At 36.6% G+C, this 13889-nt stretch overlaps 1 protein-coding gene across 6 annotated transcripts in view; it reads right to left on the bottom strand.

Moving 5' to 3' along the window:
* The window catches only part of SLCO4C1 (solute carrier organic anion transporter family member 4C1), a 294796-nt gene that overhangs the window by 29957 nt on the left and 250950 nt on the right, over window positions 1-13889 (bottom strand). For 3 of the 6 annotated variants that reach the window (XM_072958339.1, XM_072958340.1, XM_072958341.1), the window contains exons 20-23: window positions 13017-13083; window positions 11921-12051; window positions 11106-11248; window positions 9436-9499 (exon numbers count right to left, since the gene is read on the bottom strand). The gene's annotated coding sequence lies outside the window, so the exon portion shown is untranslated. Of the gene's footprint in view, window positions 1-8380; window positions 8440-9435; window positions 9500-11105; window positions 11249-11920; window positions 12052-13016; window positions 13084-13889 lie in introns of those variants that run through there. The other 3 variants (XM_072958344.1, XM_072958343.1, XM_072958342.1) reach the window with 2 other exon arrangements.

Here is a 13889-nt window from a genome sequence, read left to right as displayed (position 1 = left end):
GCATCTATTGAGATGATCATGTGATTTTTGTCCTTTTGTTGATGTGGTGTGTCACATTGATTGATTTGCATATGTTGACCCATCCTTGTGTCCCTGGGATAAACCCCACTTGATCATGATGTATGATCTTTTTTATGTGCTGTTGGATTCTGTTTTCTAATGTTTTGTTGAGGATTTTTGCATCTATGTTTATCACCGATATTATCCTGTAATTTTCTTTTTTGGTAGTGTCTTTGGTTTTGGTATCAGGATGATGGTGGGTTCATAGAATGAGTTTGGGAGGGTTCCCTACTCTTCAATCTTTTGGAAAGTTTGAAAAGGACCAGTATGTGTTCTTCTTTGTATGCCTGGTAGAATTCTCCAGTGAAGCCATTTTGTCCTGGACTTTTGTTTGTAGAGAGGTTTTTTTTATTGCTGATACTATTTCACTTCTAGTGATCTATCTGTTCAAGTGGTCTGTTTCTTCTTGATTCAGTCTTGTTGGATTGTACATTTCCAGAAACTTGTCCATTTCTTTTAGGTTGTCCAATTTGTTTCCATATAGTTGTTAGTATTCTCTTGTGTTTTTTTGTATTTCTGTGGTATTGGTTGTAATTTCTCCATTTTTCTTTCTAATTTTGTGTCCTCTGGCTTTTCTTCTTGGTGAACCTGGCCAGAGATTTTTCAGTTTTCTTTTACTCTTTCAAAAAACCAGCTCTTGGTTTGATTGATTTTTTTTCCTACTATTTTTTAATTTCTACTTTACTTATTTCCTCCCTGATCTTTATTATTTCATTCCTTCTGCTGACTTTAGCTTTTGTTTGCTCCTCTTTCTGTAATCCTTTTGGGTGGTAGGTTAGGTTGTTTACTTGAGATTGTTCTTTTTTGAGGAAGGCTTTATGACTTTCCATCTTAGGACTGCTTTTGCTGCATCCCATAGATTTTGTGTGGTTATGTTGTCATTGTCATTGGTCTTAAATTATTTTTAAATTTTTTTCTTTGATTTCATCATTGATCCATTAGGTTTTGTGTTTTTTTTAATAGCATGTTGTTTAATCTCCATGCTGTCATTTTTTTTTTTTCTGTTTTTCTGTGATTCATTTCTACTTTCATAGCACTGTGGTCAGAAAGATGCTTGAAGTAATTTGTTTCCTCTTAAATTTGTTGAGACTTCTTTTGTGCCCGAGTACATGATCTATCCTAGGGAATGTTCCATGCGCACTTGAAAAGAATGTATACTCTGTTTTGGAGGGGTGTAATGTCCTCAAAATATCAATCAAGTGCAAGTGTCCTGTTATGTCATTTAGTATCTCCATTGCCTTATTGATTTTGTGTCTAGAAGATCTGTTCAATGATGTTAATCGTGTTAAAGTCCCCTGCTATGATTGTGTTCCCATCACTCTCCCCTTTGTCTGTTAGCATTTGCTTTATGTTCTTAGGTGCCCCTAATATTGGGTGCATATATGTTGAGTATAATGTCCTCATCCTGTATTGCTCTTTTAATCATTATACAGTGTCCCTCTTTATCTTTCTTTATGGCCTTTGTTTTAAAGTCTGTTTTGTCTGAAATCAGAACTGCTACTCCTGCTTCCTGGCTTGTGGCATGCTCCTGGGTCAGCACCATCCCCAGCACAGAACATTGCTACTGCCCTCAGCCCTGCTGTGTGAACCCCGTTTGTTCTAGAGGCCTGCGCTTTCAGGGACCCCAGACCTGTAGCGATCGTGCAGTCACACCGCCATGTCGGCACCCTCCCCAGCACAGCCTCTGTGTACAGTGGGCGAGTCCACTGCAAACTCTGCATCTGCACCTGCACCCGCTGCATGCCAGAATCTACTCCTTGCTCGTTTGTTGTAGAGGCTCAAGTCCACAAAGGCACCCATGGAGCAAATCAGCCCCTTTTCCTGGGGCTTTAAACAAATTTCAGTCCTGCTTGTGAAGTTGTAGCGCCCCTGGGGAAAAATTCAGGTTTCACCCTGAACTCCACCTGGGAGCCACACACCATTGAATATAGGGGCTATGGCTGAGCCCAGCCTCTCTTCAGAGAACAAGCCAGCAACAGTGCCGCGGGCCTGTGGGGATAGTGGCTACGGCCCAGCCGCGCTGTGCCCCTCCCTGCAGAGCACACCGGCAGTGTTGCTTTTCTTTTCTTTCTTTTTTTTTTTTTTTAATGTGGGGCCCAGGCTATTCTGTTCAGTATACATTTCCAACCAGGGACCCTTTGTGCTGGTTTCTGTCAGTTCTGTTGGCCAAGGTGCTGCTGTGCAGTTCTTCTGTTTTGGGAGAATAGGTTCTTGCCTCGCACAGGAAAGAATTTAAGAGTCAGGCATAGTAAAGTGAAAGCAAGTTTATTTGGAGAGATACACACTTCACAGAGAGTGGGGTCCCTCTCACTCAGAAGGGAAAACAGCTTAGGAGATACGCACTCCATAGGAAGAATTTGGGCCATCTCAGAAAGGTGAGAGGGAGAGAAGCAGTAGGTGTGGGTGTTCAGTTTAAAGTAAATGTAGGTACAGGCTCCATAGAGTGTGGGCCATCTCAGAAGGCAAGAGAGCCAGCGTGAGCACAGGGTGCGGAGTTGTGAGGTTTCATGGGCTTGGTAATTTGTAATTTAATATGCTAGTGAGTAGGAAGATTATTCTAACTATTTTGGGAAAGAGGTAGGGATTTCCAGGAAACACCCGCCCCACCTACTTTTTGACCTTATATGGTCAGCCTAGGAACTGTCTTGGCACCGGTAGGTGTGCCCTGAGACTCAAGGTCTACTGGAAGTTGAATCTCCCACTGTCTTGGTTGTAACCAGTCTGTCCTTTCCTCAATTGCTGTGTCATTCCTTCAGCGGTTGTGCCCTGCCCCCTTTCCTCCTATTTCACTCCAAGCCTTGGAGGCTCCCCCTCCGTCCTGGCTGACCTCTCTGTTGGAGAGGGGGCATCCCAGTGTAAGAGTGCTATTCCTCCTTTGCTGCTCCCTCCCCCTGGGACAGGTCCTGCACTAGCTTCTTTTTTTTCTCCCTCCTACCAGAATTTGTGAGGAATTCTGTCTTTTGAAGAAGGCAATGTTCTGTCAGAGTTCAGCAGGTGTTCTGAGTGAATGGGTGGGTCCATGGATGTCTCTCTTGTTGTATTCGTGGGAGAGGGTGAGCTACGAGTGTCCTTCTATTCTGCCATCTTGGCTGCTCTCTACATGCTATCTTAAATGTATGCATTTGCTATCAAGGAAAATTGGCATATTTGTAATATTTTTTTAAAAAGGAAGTATTCAAAGAACATAAAGAAGAAAATGGCATAATCCCTTCAAGGGGGCAAACATAAACTTTCAGATAATTTTTCAACTTAATCCCACAAATTAACAGCATGAAATAAAAAAGGGCCAACATAAAATGTCGTAACCAGTGCTGTACACTGAGTTACGTCCTTCCAAAATTTATATTTTGAAGCCTTCACCCCAAATCTGACTATATTTGAAAATAGGGCATATAAAGGGGTAATTAACATTAAATAACGTTATAAGGTGGGGGGGGGGACTTGATAAGATTGGATTAGTGTCCTTATAAAAATCATAATTTTTTCCCTCTATCTCCATTTTCCCCCTCGCCCAAATAAAGGTTTGTTTTGTTTTTGAGGTATAATTGACATGGCATGTTAACTTTAGATGTGCAGTGCATTAAGTTGTATAATAGCAACTGATTACCACAGTAAGTTAACATGCACCACATTACATAGTTAAACAAATTTTTTTCCTTATGAGAATTTTCATGATCCACTCTTCTACTTTCAAATATATAATACTGTATTAACTATAGTCTGTATATTATATTATATGCTGTATATTATATCCCTGTTATTTAGTTTATAACTGAAAGTTTGCACCTTTTGACTTCCTTTACCCATTTCAGACACTCCTCAACTCTGCTCTGGCAGCCACCAATCTGCTCCCTGTATTTATTAGCTTGGGTTTTTGTTTGTTTATTTGTAAGAGTCCACATAAGTGAGATCATACAGTATTTATCTTTCTCTGTCTGGCTTATTTCACTTAGCATGATGCCCTCAAGGTTCACACATTTTGTCACAAGTGGCCAGGTTTCATTCTTTTTTATGGCTCAGTAATATTCCATTGTGTGTATATATGTATGTGTGTATATATATATATAAAATCACATTTTCTTTATCCATTCATCTGTTGATGGACACACAGAAACAATTTAAGTCATGACTTGTAAATAACACTGCAATGGATATGAGGGTGCATATCTGAGTTAATGTTTCTATTTTCTCTGGACAAATACCAAGCAGTGGAATTGCTGGGTCATGTAGTTCTATTTTTATTTTTTTTTTTTTGTGAAACTTTTACATCATTTTGCATAGTGCCTGCACCAATTTACATTACCACCAACAGTGCACCAGTGTCCTCTTTTCTCCATACTGTCATCAGCACTTCTCAGCTCTTCTTTTTGATGGTAGTCATTCTGACAGATGTAAGTTAAGATCTCATTGTGCTTTTGAAATACATTCCCTAATGATTAGCACCTTTTCATGTACCTGGTGGCCATTTGTATGTCTTCTGAAAGATGTCTATTCAGATTCTCCACCCATTTTTTTAATCAGATTGCTTTTTGGTAATTGAAGTATATGAGGTTTTTATATATTTTGAATTTTAACCCCTTCTCAGATACGGTTTTCAAATATTTTTGCCCATTCAATAGGTTCATTTCTCATTTTGCTGATGGTTTCCTTTGCTGTGCATATGGTTTCTAGCTTAATGAAGTCTCCCATATTTTTAATTTTGTTGTCTTTGCTTTTGGTGTCAAATCCACCCCCCTACTCCTCCAAAAAACCCCAGAGCATCACCAACGCTGATGTCAAATAGCTTTAACACCTGTGTTTTCTTCCAGGAGTTTTAAGGTGTCAGGTCTTTAACTCAAAATGGGTTAAAGACTTGAACTTATTTTTGTGTATGGTTTAAGATAGTGGTCCAGTTTTATTCTTTTGCATGTGGCTGCCCCGTTTTGCCACAACAATTTATTGGAAGAGATTGTCTTTTCCCCACTGTACATTCTTGGCCCCTTTCTCCTAAAATAGTGGGCTCTATATCCATGGATTTATTTCTGGACTATCTATTCTTTTCCATTGATCTGTTTTCCTTTTTTGTGTCAGTACCATGTGGATTTGGTTACTATAGCTCTGTGATACAATGTGAAATCAGGGAATATGATGCCTCCAGCTTTGTTCTTTCTTGAGATTGCTTTTTTTCTATTTGGGGTCTTTTGTGGATTGTTTGACTTTGAAAAATGCCACTGGAATTCTGATAGGGATTACACTGACTCTGTAGATCACTCTGGGTAGTATGGACACAGTAACAGTATCAGTTCTTTCAGTTCGTAAGCATGGAGTATCTGTTTGTGCTTTCTTTAGTTGCTTTTGTCAATATCTTAAAGTTTTCAGAGAACAGTTACTTCACATCCCTGGTAAATATATTCCTAGGAATTTTATTCTTCTTATGCAATTATAATGGATTGTTTTCTTCATTTCTCTTTCTGATAGTTATTTGTGTAATTTTTGTGTCCTGCAATTTCACTGATTTGTTGATTAGTTCTAACACTATTTTGGTGTAATCTTTAGAGTTTTCTCTATAGAATATTATGTCATATGCAAATACAGACAGTTTTACTTCTTTTCAGTTTGGCTGTCTTATTTCTTTTATTTGCCTAATAGCTCTGGCTAGACTTTCCAATACTGTGTTGAATAAAAGTGGTGAGTGTGGACATTTTTATTTTGATCTTAGAGGAAAAGCTTTGAGCTTTTCACTCCTGAGTATGGTGTTAGCTGTGGACTTGTCATCTAAGGCTTTTAATATGTTGAGGTGCATTCCTCCTATATCCAGTTTATCGAATATTTCTATCAAATGAATGCTGACTTGTGTCAAATGCCCTTTCTGCATTTATTGTAGTGATCATGTCATTCTTTAACCATATGAAGGATAACGTGGACCACACTGGTTTTTTGCAGATGTTGAACCATCCCTGCATCCCTGGAATAGATCCCACTTGATCAAGTTGAATGATTCTTTTAATGTATTGCTTAATTTGGTTTGCAGTTTTCTTGAGGATTTTTTTTGTGGCATCCTTCTCTGGTTTTTGGTATCAGGGTAATGCTGGCCTTATAAAGTAACCTTGGCAGTGTTTCTTATTTTTATTTATTTTTATTTTTTGGAAGAGTAGAGAAGAATTTTTATTAATTCTTCTTCCTAAATGTTTGGTAAAATTCAACAATGAAGCCATCTCATCTGAGACTTTTGTTTTGGAGGTTTTTGATTACTGATTCAGTCTCCTTATTTCTATTACTTCATGACTTAGTTTTGGTAGATTGTGAGTTTGGGGGACTTACCCAACTTCAAGATTGTCTAACTTGTTAGCATATAACTGTGGGCTCTTATGATTGTTTATATTTCTGTGGTTATCAGTTGTGACATCTCCACTTTCATTTGATCTTGAGTCATCTCTCCTCCCTACCCTATTTTGTTTTTGTTTTTGGTGAGTCTAGCTAAAGGTTTGTCAGTTTTTTTCTTTTCAAAGAACCAGCTTTTAGTGTCAGCTTTTCTATTGTCTTTTTATGCTCAGTTTCATTAAGTTTGGGCTTCATTTTGCTCTTTTTTAAAAATTTCTCCAGGTGTGAAGTTAGATTGTTTGACATTTTTCTTGTTTCTTAAGCTAGGAACTTAGAACTATTCTGTTTTATCCCATAGGTGTTGGTATGTTTTCTGTTGTCATTGTTTCAAGGTTTGTCCTATTTTTTAAAAATTTCTCCTTATACTTCTTTTTTGACTCACTGGTTGTTCAGTGTTCTGTTGTTTAATCTCCATGTATTTGTGAATTTTCTAGTTTTCTTGTAATTGATCAGAAGGTTTGCTTACTGTGATTCCAGTCCTTTTAAATTTATTAAGACTTGTTTTGTAGCCTAACATGATTTGTTCTGGAGGATGTTGCATGTACCTTTGAGAAGAATGTATATTCTGTTGCTTTGGGATGCACTGTGCTGTACATATGTTGAGTCTGTCTGGTCTAATGTGCTCTTTAAGGCTGTGTTTCCTAATTTTTTTGTCTAGTTGATCTACCCATTGATGTATGGAGTATTGCAGTCCCCTAATATTATATTGCTTTCTATTTCTCCCTTTACATTTGTTATTATTTGCTTTAAGTATGTGGGTGCTCCTGTGTTGGGGGGAATAAATATTGACAAATGTTATCTCCTGATAGCTGATGTCTACCTCTTCCATATCCTGTTAAGTCATACATTTCCATTTGCCTGAATTCCAACTACAATATTTACTGAATGATTTGCTCATTTTCCATACTGTGCATCTAGGAGAGAGACTGCAAAATGGTTTATTTGTAAACCTCCTAATAAAACTATTAATACTTAAAATAGAAAATATAAATATATGACTCAAATTTTAGCTAAAAAATGTTTAGATATTTTGGAGGGGTAAAAGTTATGTATATAACGAGGTTTTAAATACAATAATGTGGCACTTGGAATGTGCAACTTACATTAGTAAGTAATCAAATTTATTTGAACTGTGTTGAAATTTGAAAATTAGACCTTTGAGTGGACCAGGCCACAGAACATGCTGTCGGATATATCTAGTTAAGAGACATGTATTGAATGCAAATTATCCTGATAAACATTTTCCCTCATCACCTATATGCATTAAAAGACCTTGTAAATTGGTAAGTTTAAAAATGTACAGTAAGGATAACACTGAATAGGTGGTGTTACATTCTGTGGAACACATGGATTCCTGTTCTGTGTTCAGAGAGAACCTCTCTCAGCATTATTTCTCATATTCGCAAGTGGAAATGCCAGGATCATTCATTAGCTGTTGGATATCATTTGCTTAACACCGTGATTTTTATTATTTCTTCCCTTTGATAGCACTGAACAATACCTTTTAAAGTTTAATCTGAATTGCTGTGTACTTAAAACTTTTGACATTTTCCCTAGTAGGAAGTAGTATGTTATGGAGCCGTGGAGCTGAGTAATACCTGGGCCACATCATCAGGACTACTGATGTGCATCCAAGCATGTGGGGTGTGAAAGTTGTAAAGTGTAATCCTGTTAATTGAGGGGTCTGAAAATGAGATTGGCGCTCAGTAAACAAGGGATTCTTCTACATTAATGTATCTAAAGTTTAAGAAGTCTGTCACTAGGGGGAAAAAGACAGTATTACGTGCAAAAATGTGCATTGAAAAAACCGCTATATGGTAACAGCTTCAAGTTACTGTCTTATCTCTTACTCCTCAAAGTCAGTGTCAGTGAACCAGAGGCTTCTGTATGAGGAGGCAAGTGGCTTATTTGTAAGACAACTGAAGGTAAACAGCATGAAAAGATGATAATTTAATACTGTGTTAGTCTGTAGATGCTTGAAAGATGTGCACAGCTTATGAGTTAAGAATAAACACTGCCCTGGGAAAAGGAAGAGGTATTTTGTTAAAGGGCACAGTTAGACAAAATGAGTAAGTCTCAGATGTGCTTTACGACAGAGTGCCTTTAGTTAACCACACTGTATTTGTACACCTAAAATTTTTCTAAGAGGGTACATGTTATACTAATAGCAAAAGGAAACTTTTGGAGGTAATGGATTTGCTTAAGACATAGGTTGTGGTGATGGTTTCATGAATGGATACTTACCCCCAAATTCATCAGATAAATGGTGGTGTAAATAGGCAGTGGTTAATATGCAGTTTTATAAATCACTCATACTTCAATACAGACTGTTTTTAAAAGGCTGAAACGCTGAGTTGGCAAATACTCTGTAAGTCCATGTTCACCTGGTATATTACCTGGCCTGATGAATTTAATCTAGGTATAATAATAAATTCCCTTACCAGATATACTTTGTATCTACAGGAAAGGAAGGGCAATTCAAATGTTTTTCAGATAGAGATATTTTTGTCTTGTTCATTCCTTATGTAAGTATCTTGATCTTGAATAGAAAGAACAGTTTTTCCACAGAATTTTGGGGTTTTCATTTCACATACTTCTCTGTTACAGGATTACAATTATATCCAAATTTTATAACAATATTTTTTAAGAGAAGAAAAACTGAGCCAATAAATACTACTTACTTTGAAACAATGGCTTTGAGAGAAAATCAAGCATAGTTTAATGGTGAATGAACAAGAAAAAAACAGCGTGGGCTTCTTACTCTTTATTGAGGACAATGAATATCCCATGTTCATTCCTCCTCAAATCCTTAGGGAGGATCTACAAATACTGATGTACAATCTACACCAGATAGAAGCTGGGCCCAGGAGTACAGAGAGGGACACCGTGGACTATTAACACCACTACTTTTCCCAGGAAACAGACCTTCATACTGGGTTCTGCATGTCAAGGGTTAACATATAGTCCCTTAAAATTTTAGATTTAGTGGCTCTTTGTATTTCAGCTGATACTGACCTCAGAAAAGATGCCTGTCTTTGAATCCAGAAAGTTGCATAAGCATTCCTGGCACTTCCGTGTCCTGTCAGGAGCAACGGGGGTGTGGCACAAATGTCACTTGACTAATGAAATGCATAGACTATTGTAACAGGGGCCTATATAAAAAGCCTTAGCAATTTAAAGTAAAGCAGTATGTTCTATACACATTGAGTGTGACTATATAAAATTAATACATGTCACCTTATATGGAACCCAGGATTAAGGTGCTTTGAATCCCATGCCATACAGGCATTTGCTGATAGTGAATTGTGTGTGGTCACACCTTCCTAACATGTCAATACAGCAATGAAAAAATCATCTAATTCATAAAATTACTGAGAAAGAACAAAAAACTGGAAGTGTATTAAAGTATGCGAAAATCACGTTTCTTAGGTATGATTAATGGGGAAAAGGTTTGATTTAAGAAATGAAAGAAGTCAAGAGAAAGGAAAACAGACCTCAATGTTACAGCTTATTTTTTCATGGTTTTCTATTGAGACAAATTTCTAGTCAGAGTATTATACACAGCAAAATTACGGCAGGATTTATTCACAAGAAGTACGATCTCAAGAGCTTTGTATTAATTTCCAATTGTTTGTAAAACAGATTACAAATTTAGTGATTCAAACAACATAAATTTCTTCTCTTAAATCTGGAGGTGTGAAGTTGGAAATGGGTTGCACTAATGAGGAACTCTGTCATTTGAGTGTCTCTCTTTCATCTTAAAAGAAAAGGCTAGTGTCTCTTGTATATGTCTCTGTCTTCCTTTCTAAAGGAGGAGGGGACAAAGGAGGCGACTACTATCTGTCTTTCTCTCAAATGGAGGAGGCGAAGGCAAGTGTTTGTCTCTCTCTCATTGGTTCTAATGGAATAGGAGGAGGGTTGTCTGTGTCTCTGTCTGTCTCTCTGTATTTCTCCCTAATGGAGGATGAAGAAGAGGAGTCTTGTGACTGGTTTTCTGTCTATCTTTCTGTCTTTGCCTGTGTGTCTCTCTGTCCTTTCTAATGAAGGAGGAAGAAGGGGCTAGTATGTCTGTCTCTGTCTGCGTGTCTCTGTGTATTTGCCTCTAATGGTGGAGGAGGAGGTGTCTAGTATCTGTCTCTCAGTCTGTCTGTCTGATGGAGGAGGAAGAAGGGGCTAGTGTCTCTGTCTCTCAGCCTTTTTAATCAAAGATTCCAGATTCATGCTCTGGTTCTGCTAATAACAGCATGACACATTCTCTAGTCACTAATTCTGAGTCTCCTTTTCCTAAAGAGTATAAACAAGCATCTGATTGTATGTCATAAAAATCAAAAGGGATAACATTTTGCAAAGTGTAACGATTTACAGAAAGGGGGAACTCTGTCCTGAGCTCCACCACTGATAGATCTGGGTCTGCCCCATTTTTAAAATACAGTCTGTGGCCAGGATTAATAAATGATTACTCTATCTGTCAAGCTGTAAAGTTGTCCCTTTTAAAAATACAGCTATCAGGAAGAACTTTTTTTTAATACATTCTAAAGCAATTTAAAATCCTTCCAGGTCAAATTTATACTACTGCTATGATTGAACACGTTCAGAAAAAGAGAACTTCTTCAAAAGAGAGCCTACTTCACCTTTAATTTTGTCAAAATGGTGAAACTTTTATGTTATATGGACTGGGCACCTACCTTTCTGTAGCATCTTCATGGTGTGGTGCTCCGCCCTGTTTAAAAAAACTTCTCACAGATACTGACTGTATTACCATTTTTCCAGGTATCTTACAAACTTCCTGAAGACAGAAGGTTTTCCTCAAAATGATAAAATTTAATAACTGTAATGGAAATAGAACTTAATTAGTCACTTAATTACTTTCTTGTGGTAACTGGATTTTTATCCATTCCATTTATATGCACAACTGGTTTAACAGCTTTTTACTGAATAGGTTTTTTGAATTGCAGAGTCAAAAGATCAGACCAGTGCTGCACAGAGATGTGGAGTAAATATCTCCTCTTACGGAATTTAACTGGTCATTAGGCTGCTTTATGAAAGTCTTAACTAATTCTCTCTGATCTCTTCACCTTGTACTGTACCTTTTGTGTCATTCTACTGAGATGAAAAAGCTTACTCCAGCAAATGAGATCATTACAGTTAGTAACAATTCCTCCTCTAATAGTTGCCTGTTTATTTAATAGATCTTGCTTTGAAAAGTTGGTTTCACTCTACTGTTGCTCTTATGGTCATTGATAAATCCATATTTTAGTCTTATAACCCTTAAATTTTATCTCAAGGAATTTATAAAATTATTTTTGTGGCAAGTATTAACTTTTCTTTTAGAATGTTTTCACAAATAATTTTTACTTTTTACTCTGTGATAATTGTAGACTCAGAGAAAGATGTCACATGGCAATGCCCAGTTTCCACCACTGGGAACGTATTGTACCAGTAAAGTGTCATAGCCAGAGCACTGACATTAACACAGCCTACTTACTTGATTAGGTCTCACCTGCTTTAAATGCACTTTGTGTGTATTTCTTTCTTTGCAGGTGCACGTTCATGTGACCTCTGTAGACACAGCCATGCACAGGGCCATCCATCCCCACAGCCATCTTTCTTGTCCTCCTCCTCTTCCTCTTTCTGACACAGTAGAAAAAGGAAAATATTTTCAATAGTGCTAGAAAAACTGGACAGATATATTTAAATAAAAGGAAAAAAAAAGCTTAACCCTATCTCACACCAATTACAAATAAACTTCACTCCAATGGATCACAGACCAAAACAGAGGAGCAAAACTATTAATCTTGTAGAAGAAAAATGAGTTATGAACCTACCTTTTACCACATAACATATATAAATTTCGGATCTAGGATAAGGAAGATCCATTTTGACAAGCTACATGATGGAAGGAATCCTAAAGGAACAGACTAATGAATTTTATTAAACAATTCAAGGGAAATATTTAAAACATACACGAGAGAAAGAATTCATAAGTAAATAACACAGAGAAGAAAATAAGATTATAAACTTTCTGGTGATAGGGTTAAGTTGTTTAACAGGCAAATCACAAAAAAACAGTATATAAAAAAAATTACCTTTAAACATATGAAACATTTAATTTCACTTGCTGTCTGAAAAGTAAAATCGAATGATAACACACTACAAAATGAAAAGGAAGAAAAAATAGGTACACTTGATATATTTGATGTTCAGAATTGGTCAAATTGTGGGAAAACACGCATGAACATTTTTGGGAAGCAGTATCACAATATGTTTAAAATTGGCCTAATTTTAAACTTAGAAATAGTTAAGGTTTCTCGGGAAGTCTGTGTACAAAGAAAAACACATTCTGTATTTTTATTTTTTTAAGAGACCTTGGAGATTGACAATGTCCACTAACAGAATTATTAAATAGGTTCATATATTTGATAAAGAAACTTCTCCAAGTCATGGTTTTTAAAGATAAAATTCCTAGAAAATTCATACAGTCTGAATCCAGTTATAAAGAAAAACACACTGATCACAAAAGTACAAGTTCTTTTGTCATTACTCATAGCACCATAAAAATTATAAATAGCTGTGGGCATTTATCAAAATGTACTTACCAAATTTTGAAGGCAGACGGATACACTATCCTGTAACACTGACTTTCTGAGAAGTAGAGTGCCAGAGCTGAAGGGAAAATGTTTTCATATAAATCACTGTCAATCCATTATAACCCTTTCTTGAAATTTTTTTCAAGGAGCTACATATAAAAGTTAAAGAAGACAGTATAATCCTAGGAGATAAAACCATACATATTTTGCATGAATGTTTACCAACTGCAAAATCTTCAGAATCTATCAATATTTTAGCAAAATATTGCAAAAATACTTGATATACAATGGGGAAAGCATGTTTAAATGTGAAGGACAAGGTAATTTCACTTGAAAATCACGAATCAGAATTTAAAGGAATGCCAATTTAACATCCACTATGGTATTTTGTTCAGAAATACCATTTCAGATTATGAAGCATTGTCACACATTAGGCTTTTAATACACAACAAGAATTTGACTTTACTGTTCATCTTGCTTATACTCTCCCTGCCTGAAGGCTCCAAAAAGCACCGTAGAGTCCTGAATAAAAATGACAAACGCAAAATATTAAAACTCAAAAAGATGAGAAGTTTCTATAAAACTGACTATTTAGTCAGCTTCCCAGCTCAGTCCTGAATTGGGGAATAGGCTTCAGCAGGCTTAATAATGTCACTGCGATTCACGTTGCTTCCTTATAGAGGAGAAATTGCCATAAAACGCCTCTAGAAAGAAAATCAAACAGATGCTCAACTCCTGATTTTAAGAAGAGGCTTAATTTAAAAGTGTATTTAACACCTTTTTAGTTTCATTGGTAAAAGGCATACCTTTTAAAAATCTCTCTAACTTCATTATCACCTGCTGCTTTCTTGTTCCGCAGGAAAAGCTTAATGAGATATTCTT

This window comes from Vicugna pacos, chromosome 3 (assembly GCF_048564905.1).
Source record: "Vicugna pacos chromosome 3, VicPac4, whole genome shotgun sequence".
Taxonomy (NCBI): domain Eukaryota; kingdom Metazoa; phylum Chordata; class Mammalia; order Artiodactyla; family Camelidae; genus Vicugna; species Vicugna pacos.
This window is presented reverse-complemented; position numbering and strand designations above follow the sequence as displayed.